We start from the raw sequence: 16,573 nt of genomic DNA on the forward strand, positions 1-16,573 counted from the left end.
CCGTATTTCTACTGTTTAACAACCATTGTTAACATCTACATGTGTTTTCTCCCTATGGGTAGGTTTTGAGTTTTTTTAAAAAGCTTGAGATATAATTTACATACCATACACCTCACCCATTTAAAGTGTACAATTCAATGGCTTTTATTATACTCACAGAGTTGTGCATTCACCTCCACAATCAATTTTAGAAAATTTTCAATACTTCAAAAAAGAAACCCCTGTCACAGTCACTCCCCATTGCCTACTCCCTCCAGCCACTGGCAACCACTAATCTACTTTCTCTGCAGATTTGCCTACTCTGGACACTTCATATAAAAGGAATTATACAATATGTGGTCTTTTCTGACTAGCTTCTTTCATTTAATATAATGTTTGCAAGGTTTATACATGTTGGAGAATGTACCAGTACATCATTCCTTTTTATTACTGAGTAATATTCCACTGTACTGTTTCGTTTTTTAACACAACTGTAATCATTTGGATATAGCATTTCCCGCACCATAAATGCTTCATATACGCCACAGTTAATGAAAAGCATAGGGCCCCATAAGTGGCTGTACCACAGTTTACTTAATCACTTTATCGTTGTTGTACATTCGAACTTTTTCTAGTTTTTTCCTACTGTAAACAAACTTTCTTAAATGCAAATGGGAGTTCCTTTCTGAATGATCTATCTGGATCCAGGGAAATGCCTCTCCCAAAAACTCTGAGCTTCCTAATGAGATTTGCCACACAGAACAAGAATCATGTTCTAAGGAAAACTCAGTATTTCATCTACCCCAAACCTAGGTAAAGGACAGATGTTAAAAGCTATCTGAGATTGAAAAGTATGCCTCCATAAAACCCAGATTAAGAATGTCATAACTTTAAAGACCTATTATCAAAGTTAAAACATTAACTACCCTGATTCTTCCATCAGAAATGTTTATGGGTGGAGAAAGGTAAATACTTTGTCCAAATATGATGCGTAGAAAGAAGTAGCTTCAAAGAAATCAGACTACTTTTGCCTTCCCTAGCAGGCTGGAAGAAAATAAATAGGAGACAACATCTTGACTACAACAGTAAAGATGTACTTACTCTTGCTACTTACTGGATCATAATAAGTGAAACCCAACAGGTAGAAAGATGTCATCGGTATAGTCTACAAGGGTCCTCAGAAGCAATTAGACATATCTGGTTCCCTAAAACACTGTCATTGCCTGCAGCTTCCCATTCATTAACCAAAAATGTAAACAGTTTCTAAATCACAAAGGTTTTGATTCCAAACTAGTTTTAGGGTTGTTAATCCCCACCCAGTAAAATCCCTTAGAATCTGATCTAAAAATAAAACTCTGTGTCAAGTGTTCCTCAAGAAAAACTATGTACACTGATTGGAATGTGAAGCAATTAACACACTTCTTGAGTGATTTGCCAAAGAGACTTGAGATAGCCTGGGCCAAAACCAGTAACAAAGGAACAACACCCATTTGACATTTTCCTTGGTTAAACTGACATTCTAGGAGTAGTTTTAGAAGAAAAGCTAACAGATCTGAAGTTAACTATTAAAATCATTGCGAGCTACACAAGTATTCTGGGAGAAAAGGAGGAACAGAATGATTCAACCACCGTAAAATTAAAGATGAAAATTTTGATAGGTAATTAAGGAATTTTTACTCACAACTTTAAGGCAATACCCAGACATTACTATCCTGAGGATTACAGGCAAGGCAGTTAAGCCCTATACCAGAAATACTAAGTGAATTATAACACAAATATCTAGTATCACATTTTCAACCTGGTCAGTTTAGCAAATAAGCATTCTTATACATCCATACACATACATAAATATAAACACACTCTCACACACACACCCCAACCTAAATCCTAAACAACTTTATCCTAAATGAACCCAAGTGTTCTTTGGATTTCCCAATTAATTTAGCCAAGGTGAGCAATTTTCCGACTACAGACATTTGTTATGGAGAACTGACTTCCATGACACGCACAATTTAAAAAACAGAAGACCTTTTAATAAGTCAAAGCTCGATTTTGTGGTTTCATTAACCCCCATCCCGCTGTGACATTACTCCACTGCCTTTCAAAGACAATATTTAAAATTCTCTTCTGCAAGTCAACATTAAGGCATGCTGTTTGGCTAACAAGCTCCTCCCAAGACCAGGATTATTATATATGGCCTACTATGTTAACATGCAAACAAAAGCACGCTCCCATGTAACATTTTTCTACTTTAAGCAATAGGTTATTAACAAAGTTTTACCTGGAATTAAGATGTGATAGAATCATGCACCTACTACTAACAGGCTATTTGAAATAGTAATTTCAAGTTATTAATTATATTTTCCATTTAATAAATAATCTGGTGCTTCTGAAAGTCAAATTCAACTTCCAAGAAGTTGTTTCATCTTCAGAGCAAACTCCTACTTTGGATTTCACAGACGGCATGTTTTAAACTAAAAGCAACCAGTCTCAAAGCAGTTATAATACAATACTTAATGTTTAACCTTTCTCCATTTCATCTTTTAGATACTTTTCATCATAAGTGACCAGCTTAACCTGCTTCTCACTGTTTTCTTCTGCTAAACCAAATCCCACAAAATATGTTCTAATGTATTTCACTCAAGCCTTCTATTTTGAAGGCATGCACATCTTTTAAACTATTTGACAAGAGTTTAACAAGACTAAGCAGTTCCACTACAACTTACGATCACAAACACCGCATACCTAAAAGATGAGCTTTTACAACAGAAAGAGTAACAGGTTAATTTTCCCAAGTATCCAGTGTTCAACTGGGTCAAACTGTCTCTGTTGCATTTTCAACAGCTTATCCCTTGAAGTGATAAGGGTGAAAACAAGCCAAAAGGTTCTCCAGTGGTATATAATCATCACAACCCAAGAAAGATTTAGGAACTGCTAGATTAAGTCCGTTAATACCATAATAATCACTTTAGCATAAACGTTAATCAAAATACAGATCTTTGGGGAAAATTATGTTCATAGAGCTAAAGACTTTATAACAGAATTGGAATCCACGGAATCAATCCAAAGAAACAGTTTACTATATAAAACATTTACTTAACTAAAAATATACTCACTTGCATTCTACAATTTTTCAGATGTTTCATACAATATGCCAATTTCTAAATGACTGGGGAGCATGGTTTATATTGTCAACAGCCACTGAAAATGTAGTATTAGTAGAGTGTACTACATTTATAAAATCAACATTTTTGTTAGCAAGTGTAACTTTAGAAGAAACGTTTGCAAGAATCCCTAGGAATATGAGTTCAGTTCGTTCACCACAATGCAAGTACAAAACATTTGACATAAAGCCCGTATCAAAATGTTCTTAACTGGGTTTAACAAAGTCAATCTGTGCAATTACTATCAGCTTTAACATCAACAGGAGGAGGAAATAAAGTTATCAGCAAGAAAAGAGAATTAGCAACACCCGTTTAAAATAATCCCAATTAAATCAACTAGTTCACTATCTTCAACAAAGATCCTCCACAAGCTAGCCAACTTTTGTTTCAGACCCTAATCTCCCACCACTTCCTTCCTGCACCCCAGACTGCTTGCTGCTCCCCAAACTCCTGCACGTCTCCGTGCCTCTGAACCAGCTGTTCCCTCAATTTAGCATGCTCTCCCCTCCTCCTCACCTGATGAGCACTTACTCATCAGCCCAAACCTCAGCACAAAAGTCCCCTCCAGTCTACAAGCTTCCTCAACTCCCCCAGGCAAAACTAGTTGTTCCAAATTCCCAAGACACTTGGTAAATCCATCCTAATCACAGCGCACAGTGTTCATGCCTCGGGAGCTAACAGAGGGCAGACTCCCTCCAGCCCGGAGAGGACGAATCAGGCAGAAATGATGAACGTGCGCTGAATCCATTCCCTACTTAGACTGGGTGATCCTCTAGAACCCGGCCACATCTCGAAGAGACACAGTAGACCCTATCATTCTTCCCACCAAAGAGTGAATACCAGGGGGGCACACCCAGAGCCCTTGAAAGAGAACAATGAATGAACAGAGCCGCCTCGCCTCTCCTGATGTCCAAACTCCTCTCTCTGGGCATCGACTAGCTCTGCAGAGCCTCTGCAGCTGCAGAACTGAAGCGTCCTGGAGGCTCTCACTTCACACACAAGAGCCCTGGATCTTCATTCCAAAGGCATCCCGGGGCCAATCGTCAGTATAAGCACCGCAAACGTCTCATTAGGTACCCGCAGAGTCCTGAGACCCAAGGGGAGGCCCCTATGCCTTTGTGGTGGGGCATCGACCCATTTCCTCCTCCCGTCCCTGACTGCTCTCATCTTCCGGAAAAGGGTGTCACTTGAGAGAAGATGCAAGCCCGGGTCCCCCACTCCGCGGCCAAAAAAACATTAACCCATCTGAGTGACAACACTCAGATCCGAGACAGCTCTGGGCGGTTTTTCCCGTGGCCAAAATATAAGGAATGTACACCAGATACAGGGGTAGTGCCGGCACGTTTCCCCAAAACACTAGGAAACCTGAGTGGAGATGTGGGAACTCTGCTCGCCGGCCATGACACCGGGCCCCAGGGCCCCCGCCCGCCCAGCGCCACCCGGGGTGACAGCGGCCTGGCCCGGGCCCTCCGCCCGGCAGCCGCGGGGCCGCTCCGTCAGCGCCGCCTTGGCCGGGCCTCCGGGGAACCCGGCCCCCTCAGCCCCGCCGCCGCCCGTCTCCCCCGGCATCCCGGGCCCGGCCCTGCAGCCTACCTGAGGGAGCCCGGCCGCCTCTGTGTCCAGTCGTCCGGCAGTGGCGTCTGGTCCGCTCCTCCTCCCCGCGGCGGGCGAGGGAGCGGGAGGCGGTCACATTCGGCGCGTCCCCAGCCCAGGGGACGGGGCCCCGGGCAGCCCTCGCATCGTCGCTCTCGCACTCCGCACCTCAGGGCACACACCCCAAAGCCCGGCCAGCTGGCCCTCTTCGGTGCCCAAGAAGAGCGGCAGGGAAGCCTTCGCTTCTCACGCTCTTTCTCGTCTTACTCCCGCCATCTAAGATGGCGGCCCCAGCGCCCGCACTGAAGACGCCTTCGGGCGGCCCCGGCAAGCGAGCCCTCCACTCGGTGCTCCTCCTCCCGACCTGCGACGCCACCAGCTCTCTGCTTCTGCGTGAGCTCGCCTGGCGGCGGACTTCAAATTTGGCTCGGATATCCATCGCTCTGGCCTGAACTCAGGCCCCGCCTCCCAGGGGGCGTGGCTTTGCCATCCCCCTGGTCGCCATTTCGGAGCCGTGAAGGCAGTAGGGCGGGTCCTCCCTGGCCCCGGGTTGGCGATCGGGAAGGGCCAGGACTTGGCTGCCCTGAAGGAGCCTGAGAATTGGCGGGGGGAGGAAGGCCAGCTTGCCGGCATCGCGAGGCCCAGAGATAACCAGACGTGCCCGAGGACGCATAGCATAGAGGACCGTGTCCACCTTTGGCCCGTCCTCCCTGGAATCGGACACATCAAGTGGCAAATCGCAACCCATCATGCGGGAAAGTCCCTAAACTTTTCTGAGTCTCAGTTTCCTCACCTGTAAATTGAGGGTTCCTTTCCCCCGTCAGACTGGCAAAAAGTTTAAAAGACTGATAATACCCAGTCTGGTGCAAGATGTGTGAAAACCTGCTGTGTACCTTCGTCCAACGCTGGCAGGAATGGATATCGGGAGGGCAATTTGGCGTTATCTATGGACATTTTAGTGTATATAGTATTCCTCCCAGCAAGTCCACTTCTAGGCACTCATGCTAGAGAAATAGGTACACATACGCACAAAAAGGCACCTGCTAAGATGTTTATTACCATGTTGTTTGTGTTAGAGATAACACTGGAAAAAATGTGGATTAATTAAATAGGAAACAGGTTAAATAAAGGGTGCTAGCTACACAGTACAGGATATCCATCTGTTAAAAAGAATGAGCTAGATCTATGTACTGATTTTTTTTTAATCCAGGACATTAAATTTTAAAAAGTAGAACATGTACAGAATGATTTTATTCATTCAAACACAGGCACACAAAGCTACCCAATACCATGTACAAGTCATTCATTTAAATTTTTATTGCAAGCCTATTATGTACCACACATTGTTCTGGGTATTGGGAAGTCAACAGTAATCAAAAGCTCTGTTTTGCAGAGATGGGAAACCCAAAGAAAGCATAAATAATAAATTCAGGTAGTAATATGTACAGTATAAAGGGAAATGAAGGGACTTCCCTGGTGGTCCAGTGGTTAAGAATCCACCTTCCAGTGCAGGGGACGCGGGTTCCATCCCTGGTCGGGGAGCTAAGATCCCACATGCGACGGGGCAGCTAAGCCTGCCTGCCACAACTAGAGAGAAGCCTGCGCCGCAACGAAAGATCCCATGTGCCGCAAGGAAAATTCCCACATGTGGCAACTAAGACCCGACACAGCCAAATAAATAAATATTTAAAAAAATAAATAGAGGGAAATGAAGATGAAGAGGAGATAATGACAGGAGTATGTGGACCTATATATAAATACATAAATATATAAATACATAATAATAAAATAATATGTAAATACACATAAATATACATAAATGCAGGGGAAAGACTGGAAGGCATTGAACATGTAGGGACCATGAAGGGATTTTTTTTTTTTTTTAATTAGGAATAATGATGTTACCTGCCAGGGTTCTTGGCCTCCTTAATCAATAGAAATTGATCAGAGGCCAGACAAGAAATTCAAGCAAGGCTTTATTGGGTCCCCTGCTGCAGCAAGGGGGAGTGAAAACAAGCTCACTCCCCAGGTGGGTGGTGAGGTGTTTCCTTATAAGGGATGAGGGTAGGGACGGGTCCAGGGTCAGGCTGGATGGGGTGCTTAGGTGGTCTGCCCAGCCCCCTCATGGTGCTGTGTGCAGGGGGCATGCGAAGTACCCTGCTTTTGCTCCCGACACCTCAGAAGCAGCAGTTGGGTTTTTGGTCGTTTGTATCTTGTTCTCTATAATTTGCCCCAACTGCATGCACGCAGTTATTTTTAGTCCCTTATAGTTTCTTTGTATTTTGTCCAGGTGTAAGCACTGCAGCAAAGGGTCCCAGGTCCCAGATCACACGTCCCAGCCTGTCTCAATAATACGTACCTCACAGGATTAAATGAGATAAAACATGAAAAGCACTTAGCACAGAGCTTGGGGGTTGAGGCTGACTGCCAAGGTTCAAATTTGGACTCTGCCCCTTCCTCATCTGTGACTTGGATAAGTCATTTAAACCTCAGTTCCTCAGTTTCCTCATCTGTAATGAAAAAGCGATAGCACTCACCTATTAAGAGTTGTAAGGATTTAGTGAGTTTAAGATGTAAAGCACTTGGAACAGTGCCTGGTTCACATTAAACATTATAGAAGTGTTAGTTGTAATTATCATAGTTAACTCTTATCATCCTATCATTACTGCTTAGGGCAGAGCAGCAAACCACACATGCCGACCCCTAGGCCATTCCTTTCTTCAGCCACCCCCAGCTGGTATTTGCCCAGCACTTCACAGCTTAGAAAGTTGGAGTCTGTGCCTCATTCAAACTTCCCAGCTCACCAGTAAGAGTGGCTACTTCATTTTTTCAAAAATAATTTATTGAGGTGAAGTACACATAACATGAAAATTTTTTACAATTTTATTTTATTTGGCTGCATCGTGTCTTAGTTGCAGCATGCAAGATCTTCATTGAAGCATGTGGAATATTTCGTTGTGGCGCTCAGGCTCAGTAGTTGTGGCATGTGGACTCAGTAGTTGTAGCACGCAGGCTTAGTTGCCCTGCAGCATGTGGGAGCTTAGTTCCCCAACCAGGGATGGAACCTGCGTCCCCTGCACTGGAAGGCAGAGGCTTAACCGCTGGACCACCAGGGAAGTCCCGGAATCAGCCGTTTTAAAGTAAACAACTCAGTAGCATTTAGTACATTCACAATGTTATCCAACCACCACCTCTACTTCCAAAATATTTCCATCACTCCAAAGTAAAGCCCCTTACCCTTTAAGCAGTTTCTCCCCCTCCCATCCCCACCCAGCCCCTGACCACCACCACTATGTGTTCTATCACTATGGATTTCTCTGTTCTGGATATTTCATATAAATGGAATCATATAATATGTGACCTTTTGCTCTGGTTTCTTTCACTTAGCATAATGTTTTCAAAGTTAATCCCCGTGGCTGCACATAGCAGTACTTCATTCCTTTTTATGGCTGAGTATGTAAGTATATACCACAGTTTGTTTATCCATTATCTGTCAATGGACATTTGGGCTGTTTCTATCTTTCAGCTCTTGTGCATAGTGCTGCTGTGAGCATGCGTGTACATGTACTTGTTTGAGTACCTGTTTTCAGTTTTTTTCAGGCATATACATAGGAGTGGAACTACTGGGCCATCTTGCACTCCACTGGGTTGCATGTCCCCTACTTTGCAGACCTCCGGTTTGGTGGTAGGAGAAGTCAGGAGAGCTAGAATTCCTAGGAAAGTTCTCAGAAGAGGAACGGAAGTGGGGAAAGGAATGAGTCAGAAACGGCTTGAAGAATGGACATGCCATGAGCTCAGGTCAAAGAGAAGAGGGAAAGAATGGGAGGGGTCCATTGGTGGGGGAAGGGGATGAGGGGAGGCTAACCTGGAAAATTTCCTGGGTGTTGGAATGTTCTACTTCTTAATTTGGGAGGTGGTTTCATGAGTGTGTAGATATATATATGTATGTAGAAATGGCTGTATGTAGTTTTCTATACATTCGTTACACCTCAGCACAGAAAAGATGGGCAATAAGGTCTCCAAACCTGGCCAAAAAGGGTGCATTTTTCAGAAGAAAGAAAAACTTCACAAATAACAGCTACCATTTATGGAGCCTCTTCATGTGATCAGGCATTTTTCACAATCTTCAATACACATCACAACTTAAAAGGCCTGATCTTCAAATGAGGAGCCCCTCAGAGAGGGTAATTAATCTACGGACAAAGCTGGGAAGTGGTGGAGTGGGGGTCAGGACCCGTTCCTCTGTTCATTCCTCATCCAGTTGCTGAAGATTTCTGTTGTGCCTAGTATGTGCCAGGCCCCATGTTAGCTCTGGGCCCATGGCAGCGAATAAGCCACAGTCTCTGCCCTCAAGGACTTTAGGGTCACAGCGGGGCAGAAAAGCAGCGAACAGGTAAACCAACACATCAAAGTGAGACTCAGGATTGTAGTAAATCTGTGAAGGGAATGACCAGAGAACGAAGGAATGGGGGGCAGTGTGCCTTCAGACTCAGGGGCCAAGGAAGGCCTGTCTCAGGAGGAGGTGATAGTTAAGCTGGGCACTGGAAGTGAGAAAGAGTCGGGAGAAGGGCATTCTAAGCAGCTGGAATAGCACGTGAAGGGCCATGAGTGGGAAAGGAGTGTAGGCCAGTGTGGTCAGAACACAGCCAAGGAGGGGGAGCTGGGGCTGGCGCAGTGGGGACTGGACAGAGGATGGAGCCACAGCAGCCTGACTCCCACGCCTGTGCCCTTTCCATGCCATCCTACCTCTCCAGCGAGTTTAATTTTAGTCACAGATGAGTTGGACGTGTGGGCCCAGCCTGGGCTGGGTGCTGGAGAGACAGAGCCATGTAAACAGACAGTTACCCCACTGGCGGGTCCAAATGTGCTCGAATGGCGAGGAGCTGCCTGAGTTCTGTGGGAGGGCACCCAGGGGAAGGGGGCAATGACCGGTTCTGCCTGGGAGGGTCAGGGAGGCCTCTGCAGAGGCCACCTTGAAGCTGAGTCTTAAAGGAAGAGTCAGAGTTTTCCAGACTGAGAATGGAGGGTGGACAGGGCAGGAGGTGGGAACAATGTGGGCCAAAGTGTAGAGGTGTGACTTATGTTTGGGAAACCCCAAGCAGCCCTTGGGTGCCCAGAGAGAATGGTGAAGGGGAGACCTGGAGGGCAAAGGATGTCTGGCCACAGTCAACCTCCCTCAGGCCATAACAGGGCAGTCTGTAATGGGGAGGTAAGGAGCTGCCTCCTCGGGTGGTCAACCACAATACACGCTGTGGAGTCACGTGCAGGAAAGCCTAGTGCAGTCATCTTGGAAACCAGCAACAATTAAGGCCTGGATGCCCTCGGAGATTACCTGGGGCTTATAAACTGCAACAATCTCTACGTAAGTCAATCTGGCAATATCAGAATCACAAATGCATAAACCTTTCCCCCCAGAAATTCTCCTTCCGGGAATTTATCCTACAGAGGGACTTGTAAATGTGTGAAATGATGTGTATATGGAAAGATGTCCAAGAAATTCTGTTGAATGAAAGAAAAAGAACCAAGGGACAAAACAGCATGAACTGGGCTTCCCTGGTGGCGCAGTGGTTGAGAGTCCGCCTGCCAATGCAGGGGACAAAGGTTCATGCCCCGGTCTGGGAAGATCCCACATGCCGCGGAGCGGCTGGGCCCGTGAGCCATGGCCGCTGAGCCTGCGCCTCCGGAGCCTGTGCTCCACAACGGGAGAGGCCTCAACAGTGAGAGGCCCGCATACCACACACACACAAAATAAATAAAATAAAATAAAACAGCATGAACTGTATGCCACTTTTTGTGAAAAGGAAAACATTTGCTGGTAAAGGCTTAAATTAACTGGGAAGGACACACAAAATACTACCACTGGTGATCACAGGCTAGGGGAAGGGTGGGATCCCAGTAGATGAAGTACCAGAGTGGAAAAAATTGTTTTCACTGCCTAACTTTTTATAATTTTTATTTCCTTCTTTTTCTTTCTTTGTTACTTTTTTGTTTTTTCTTTTCAATTTAATCTTTGGTTTCTTTTGTATATCTTTTTTTTAAATTTTATTTTATTTTATTCATTTTGGGCTGTGTTGGGTCTTCGTTGCTGTGTGCGGGCTTTCTCTAGCTGCAGCGAGCGGGGGCTACTCTTCATTGCGGTGCGTGGGCTTCTCATTGTGGTGGCTTCTCTTGTTGCGGATCATGGGCTCTAGGCGCACAGGCTTCAGTAGTTGTGGCACGCGGGCTCAGAAGTTGTGGCTCGTGGGCTCTAGAGCACAGGCTCAGTAGTTGTGGCGCACGGGCTTAGTTGCTCCGCGGCATGTGGGATCTTCCCTGATCAGGGCTCGAACCCGAGTCCCCTGCATTGGCACGTGGATTCTTAACCACTGCGCCACCAGGGAAGCCCCTCTTTTGTATATCTTATTTTTACTTGTTTAGTTTTCTTATCTTTTTTCTTAAACGTTTTATAGTTTCAAATTGTTGAACCATGTGAGCACGTTACCCACTCAAAAATTTAATTAAAAATAAACAGGCCTGGGGGCTTCCCTGGTGGTGCAGTGGTTGGGAGTCCGCCTACCGATGCAGGGGACACGGGTTCGTGCCCCAGTCCAGGAAGATCCCACGTGCCGTGGAGCGGCTGGGCCGGTGAGCCATGGCCGCTGAGCCTGCGCGTCCGGAGCCTGTGCTCTGCAGCGGGAGAGGCCACAGCGGTGAGGTCCGCGTACCGCAAAAAAAAAAAAAAAAAAAAAAAAAACAGGCCCCTCACCCACAAACTTAGCGTGACCCTCACCAGGACACCAATCACCCAGGACTCCAGGGATAGGCCTGAGGCAGTGCCCTCTGGGATGCCTGGGCCCCTGGATGCCTGACCAGCTTCTCCACGCTTCCCAGGACCACATCCTTTTCTACTCTAGCTCCTCAGCTACAGGGCCTGGAGATAAAAGGGGCCCTGACTACATAGCCACACCTACAGTGTCTGCTGGGGGGTCCACCTGCCTTTTGAGCATGGCCGTCACACAGCCTCCAAGGGCCTCTCCCACCACCTCCCTCGGGTGATGTAGGAGTAGAAACACTTGCCTTCAAGGGTTATTGGGAAGAAAGGAAATGGGAAGGTGGCACGCAGTAGGTACCCTGGCACACAGTGGGTGATCAGGGAGCACTGCCCCTCATCCCCTCTCCCACACCTCTTCCTGACTTCCTGCTTTCTGCCCTCAACCGACAAGTCTGCCAGGTCTTGGAAAAGGAAAACACCCGTACTTTCAAATGTCCCTTTCCCGCTTCCAGTTACCACCGTAATTCTTTCTTCCCTTTTAGGGTCAAATTTATCCAAAAATGGTCTAGACTCAGGCTCAATTTTCTCACCCGTCCCTCCACGAAGCCCCACAGTCTCCTTGTCACTGAGCGCGCCCTCCAGAAGGCTTTCCCAAGCCCAGGCCTCAGTGCCCTTTATGACGTTTGGTAAAGGGCATCATCCCCTTCCTGTTGAAATTCTGCCTCTGCCTGACGTCTCCTGTCACAGGACCGGCCACCATTCTCCTCTCAGGCCTGTGGAAACCAGAGCACGTGGCAAAGCAGCTCGTGTTATTCCCTCTGCTGGAAACGCTCTTCCCTACTCTCCATCCCAGCTCCAGGGCCCCGTCTCCACAGAGCCGCCTCTGGCACCTGCAACCTTCAGTGTTCTGTCCTTTCTCTGCATTTTTGTGCATTTCCTGCTTCAGCCCCACACCTCATCGGGCTGCCTTTTCTCAGGCTCTCACTGCTTCCACTGGCAGAAAAGGCCTGAGGTTTGGAACCAGACACTGAATTTCCATCTCCTTATCCTTTTAGCTGTGTGCCTCTGGGCCAGGCAAACAAGCCGATACACCTTTCTGAGAGGTTTTCTTATCTGTGCACAGGGATAATAAAGGCCCACCTCACAGGGCTTGGGCAAGGCTGACATGCTTATTAAAGCATCTTATCTTGTGTTCATGAGGGGCAGGGTGGGCGGCATGGACATGAGATTGGGGAAGTCACACAAGGCCGCTTGAACTCAGAAGGCCCAGCACTTGGGGTTTAATGCTCTGTGGTCTCTATCGTGAAATCCTTTTTTTTTTTTAATCTTGAAATTCTTGATAACTTCATCTCTGAATTTGTGTTTTGGTAAGTGAACCTGATGGGACAACGGAGCCTGCACCCAGGGCTATGGACCCTCCGCTCGCACATAGTCGTGTCTCCTGCCTCCCAGGGGTTCTTGGACGCCTGCTTCCCTTCCTTTCTGGCACTTCCCTCCTGACCAGCCTCCAACCCCACCCAGCGACCTTTGCCATCCTTGTCCTCCAGCCCCGGAATGGACTCCTGCAGCCAGGAGGCCCACGTGGGCCCCTCTTTGGGTCTGCACTCACGCTGTGAGCATCCCCGCACCTCAGGAAGCCCGGTGTTTAATAGCAGATACAGAACGCCAAGACAGGTCTAGAGAAAGGAAAAAGTTCTACATTTTAGTACCTTTAATGGCAACTTTTCCTGCTTCATGAACGAGAGCCCCACACTTTCACTTTGCACTGGGCCCCAGACATTATGTAGGTGCCCTGGAGAGAGGCCAGCAGGGTTATACGGCCCTGGAGGGGTCTTAAAAATCGCCATTGCATCCTGCAGGTTTAACCTGGAGCCTATCATTCCAGTCGCCCCACTGTGTAACAAGCCACCGTGAACTTAGGGGTGTAAACGTGCTCTGCTTTGTTATGCTCACAAATTCTGTGGCGTAGGAATGCAGACAGGGCCTAGCAGGGATGGCTTGTCCCACAATTTCTGGGACCTCAGGAGGAAGGACTCCAGTGGCTAGAGGTGATCTGAATGGCTGAGGGCTAGACCAGCTGGGGCTGGAGGGTCCACTTCCAAGATGGTTTCCTTACTCATATGTCTGGTACATCCATGGGGATGTCTGGAAGGCGTGTGTGTGTGTGTGTGTGTGTGTGTGTGTGCGTGTGTGTGTGTGTGTGTGTCGGGGTGGCGGGGGGTGGATGTTGGCCAGGACAGTGTGCCTGAGTACCTCCTGGCCTTTCCAGCACAGCAGCCTGAGGGTAGTCGGAATTCCTACCTGGCAGCTCAGAGCACCAGCAATCGATGCAGAAGCTGCACCATCTTTTATGACCTGGTCACCCAGGGTCATACGTACTGCACTGGCTGAAGTATTCACAAGCCTTCCCAGATTCAACAGCAGGGAACACAGACTCCATCTCTTGAAGGGGGACTGACAAGGTTACAGAAACTCATATGCGATGGGAGATATTGTTGCAGCCTTCTTTGAAAAGTACAATCAGCTACAACAATGATTTAAGTTTTAAAATAAATTGTGATTATCTTGTGAAGAGCATCATTAGTTTGCATTATGCTTGTAACGGGATTTTGATTTAAAAGCATCGTATTCATTATATTCAACAAAGCAGTTTGTTAAATATGAGCGTTTAAAACACATCATTGCCATTTTTTAATATCTGCTTTGGCATTTCTACGTTTAAAACTATAAATAACGGGAGCTTCAAAAAATGCAAGTGTCTCGGGTCTCTCTCAATCTCCAGAACAAGGATCTAGTTATTTATTTTTGTAATATTCTACTACCCTGATCCCCCAGCGTGTAGCACTGAGCACACAGTTGGTGCTTAATATTCAGCAATTTCACTATTCACTAAGACAGAAGAGAAACTGTGGCTCCAGCTTTGAGGCGAATCTAAAGGAACAAGACGTACTGGATGACTAACACTTTAATTTCAGGTTGTTTCACTGGCACCATTATCCAGAGTCTAAAATGGGTCCAATTTCTTCGCTGGCTTGGCTTGGCTATTCTACAGGGAGAATGAAAGCCAGATACTCAGGACCACGGATGTGCTTGTGTTGCTTTGTTTTGCATAAATCATGTGAACAATCATCTCAGTTCTCCAGTTCACTCTCCATTACCTACAGTGCCATTTATTTCAATGAACGTTTACTGAGCATTCAGGGGGCCACATGCTGAGCTAGCCACTGGAGATGTAGAGATGCCCAGAGCAGTCCATGCCCTCAAGGGGCTTACTGTGCAGTTGGGGGAGGGGGAGGAACAAATGAAATACAGCCACATGCAAGCAACTCAAACATGATACTGTGCACGGGGCTTGACCTTGCCCAGAGCACTTGACTCAGCCTGGTCACTGTGATTGGTTCAGGGATGGACATATGACCCAACTGGATCCTATCAAAGTGAATCTCAGGATTGTTGAGGAAGCTCCCACATACATCTTCTGAGTTTTTCCCCTGGATTTGAACCCTGAGGCGAGGGAAGGCTGGGGATGCCTCAGCTACCTTTACACCTTTACAGAGCTGAGCCTGGAGTCCTGCAGGAGCCTGCTGACCTCTGCTGAGCACTGAAACCAACCAGACCTGAGCTTTTCAGTTCCATGCAGCGTGATATTCCCTTTTTTTTAACCTAAAACCATTGAGTTAGTTTTCCCATTACTTGTAATAGAGTCCTAATAGATGCTCGTGCGATTACCTGTTGATTTCCTCTCTGGCAATATTGACAGTCGGTTAAGGTTATTTCTCTTTCTTTTTCTGAAAAGAAATCTCCTAGAACATGGAAATCACTGGAGGCTATGCACACACTTCCAGAGGGAGAGGGTCTGTGAACTGAAGGACCACCGAGGGAGAAGCCACCCAGCATCTTTTGGCCCTCAGCAGCTCTGTGCCCTCAGACAGCCTGCTTCACCTGGCCAAGCTCCGAGGCTCTTGTGGATTTACGGTTTGATACTGGAGAGCTTAACTGGCCATCTTCACCAGACTAGGTCCAGCATGTTGTGAGAACTTGGGAATTATTGTTATTATTACATTATTAGCACTATCTGCGTCCTTTATAAGTAGGCATTGGCCTCCTAACTTTGAGTAGGTGGGAACTGAGGGGCCTTTTTTATTGGGACCCTCTGGTATTCAGCTTCCACCTGTACCCCTCCACCTACCTCTCCGAAAGGGAAAGACTTAGAGATGGTACCAGAGGTCAACCTTAACTAGAAGCTTCTGACACCAGATTCGTAGAAATCAGGCCTGTGTGTGCAGCCCTTTTCTCAGCCTCAAATATGGTTTGCACACTTCAAATTCTAGATATTGTTTTCTCATAGTTCCTTTCCTCATTATGGTTCTGGGCAACTTTGGTTTTATCTTTCTCCTCGGACCACTCCTCGTAATGTTGGTGTCCAGTCCACGTTTGCTCTATCAGGAAAGTCAATGCTTTTCTTCAGAAACCGTTTCGGAAGGCAAACAACTCCAAAGCAAGTTGGTCAACATAGAAAGGAAATTAACAGCAACAGGAATAGCTGACAGTGATTGAGAGCTAACTATGTCTCAGGCATAATGCCGTAAGGCATATGGCAACAAATCCTATGACTGAATCTGAGATGCGTGCCAGGATCATCCTGTTTCACACGCAAGGGAACTTAGGCAGGGACATGCTGCTAATGGCGGGTGAGCTCTGGGCAGAATCCAAGCAGTCCAACCCTACCCCCCTCTATTTTTAAGAAGATAACTATTTATTTTGATATAATTTCGAACAAAGAGAAAATTCACAATACTACTATAAGGAACTCGCATATATAGAACCTGCATTTTTAATCATTACACTATATTTGTTCAATGAAAAAATAGGTACTCAAACATAGCAAGTAGCTAATCTTAATTAAGGAAACACCAGGGCTTCCCACCAGGGCTTCCCAGGGCTTCCCTGGTGGCGCAGTGGTTGAGAGTCCACTTGCCGATGCAGGGGACACGGGTTCGTGCCCCGGTCCGGGAAGATCCCATGTGCCGCGGAGCGGCTGGGCCCGTGAGCCATGGCCGCTGAGCCTGCGTGTCCGGAGCCTGTG

General features: G+C 46.7%; 1 protein-coding gene across 1 annotated transcript in view; it reads right to left on the bottom strand.

Annotated features, from left to right (window-relative positions):
• The window catches only part of RAF1 (Raf-1 proto-oncogene, serine/threonine kinase), a 72,715-nt gene extending 67,651 nt beyond the window's left edge, over positions 1–5,064 (bottom strand). Inside the window, exon 1 of the mRNA XM_060023083.1 lies at positions 4,737–5,064. The gene's annotated coding sequence lies outside the window, so the exon portion shown is untranslated. The remainder of the gene's footprint in view (positions 1–4,736) is intronic.
• Positions 5,065–16,573: the final 11,509 nt, after the last annotated feature.

Source organism: Delphinus delphis, chromosome 10, assembly GCF_949987515.2.
Source record: "Delphinus delphis chromosome 10, mDelDel1.2, whole genome shotgun sequence".
Taxonomy (NCBI): domain Eukaryota; kingdom Metazoa; phylum Chordata; class Mammalia; order Artiodactyla; family Delphinidae; genus Delphinus; species Delphinus delphis.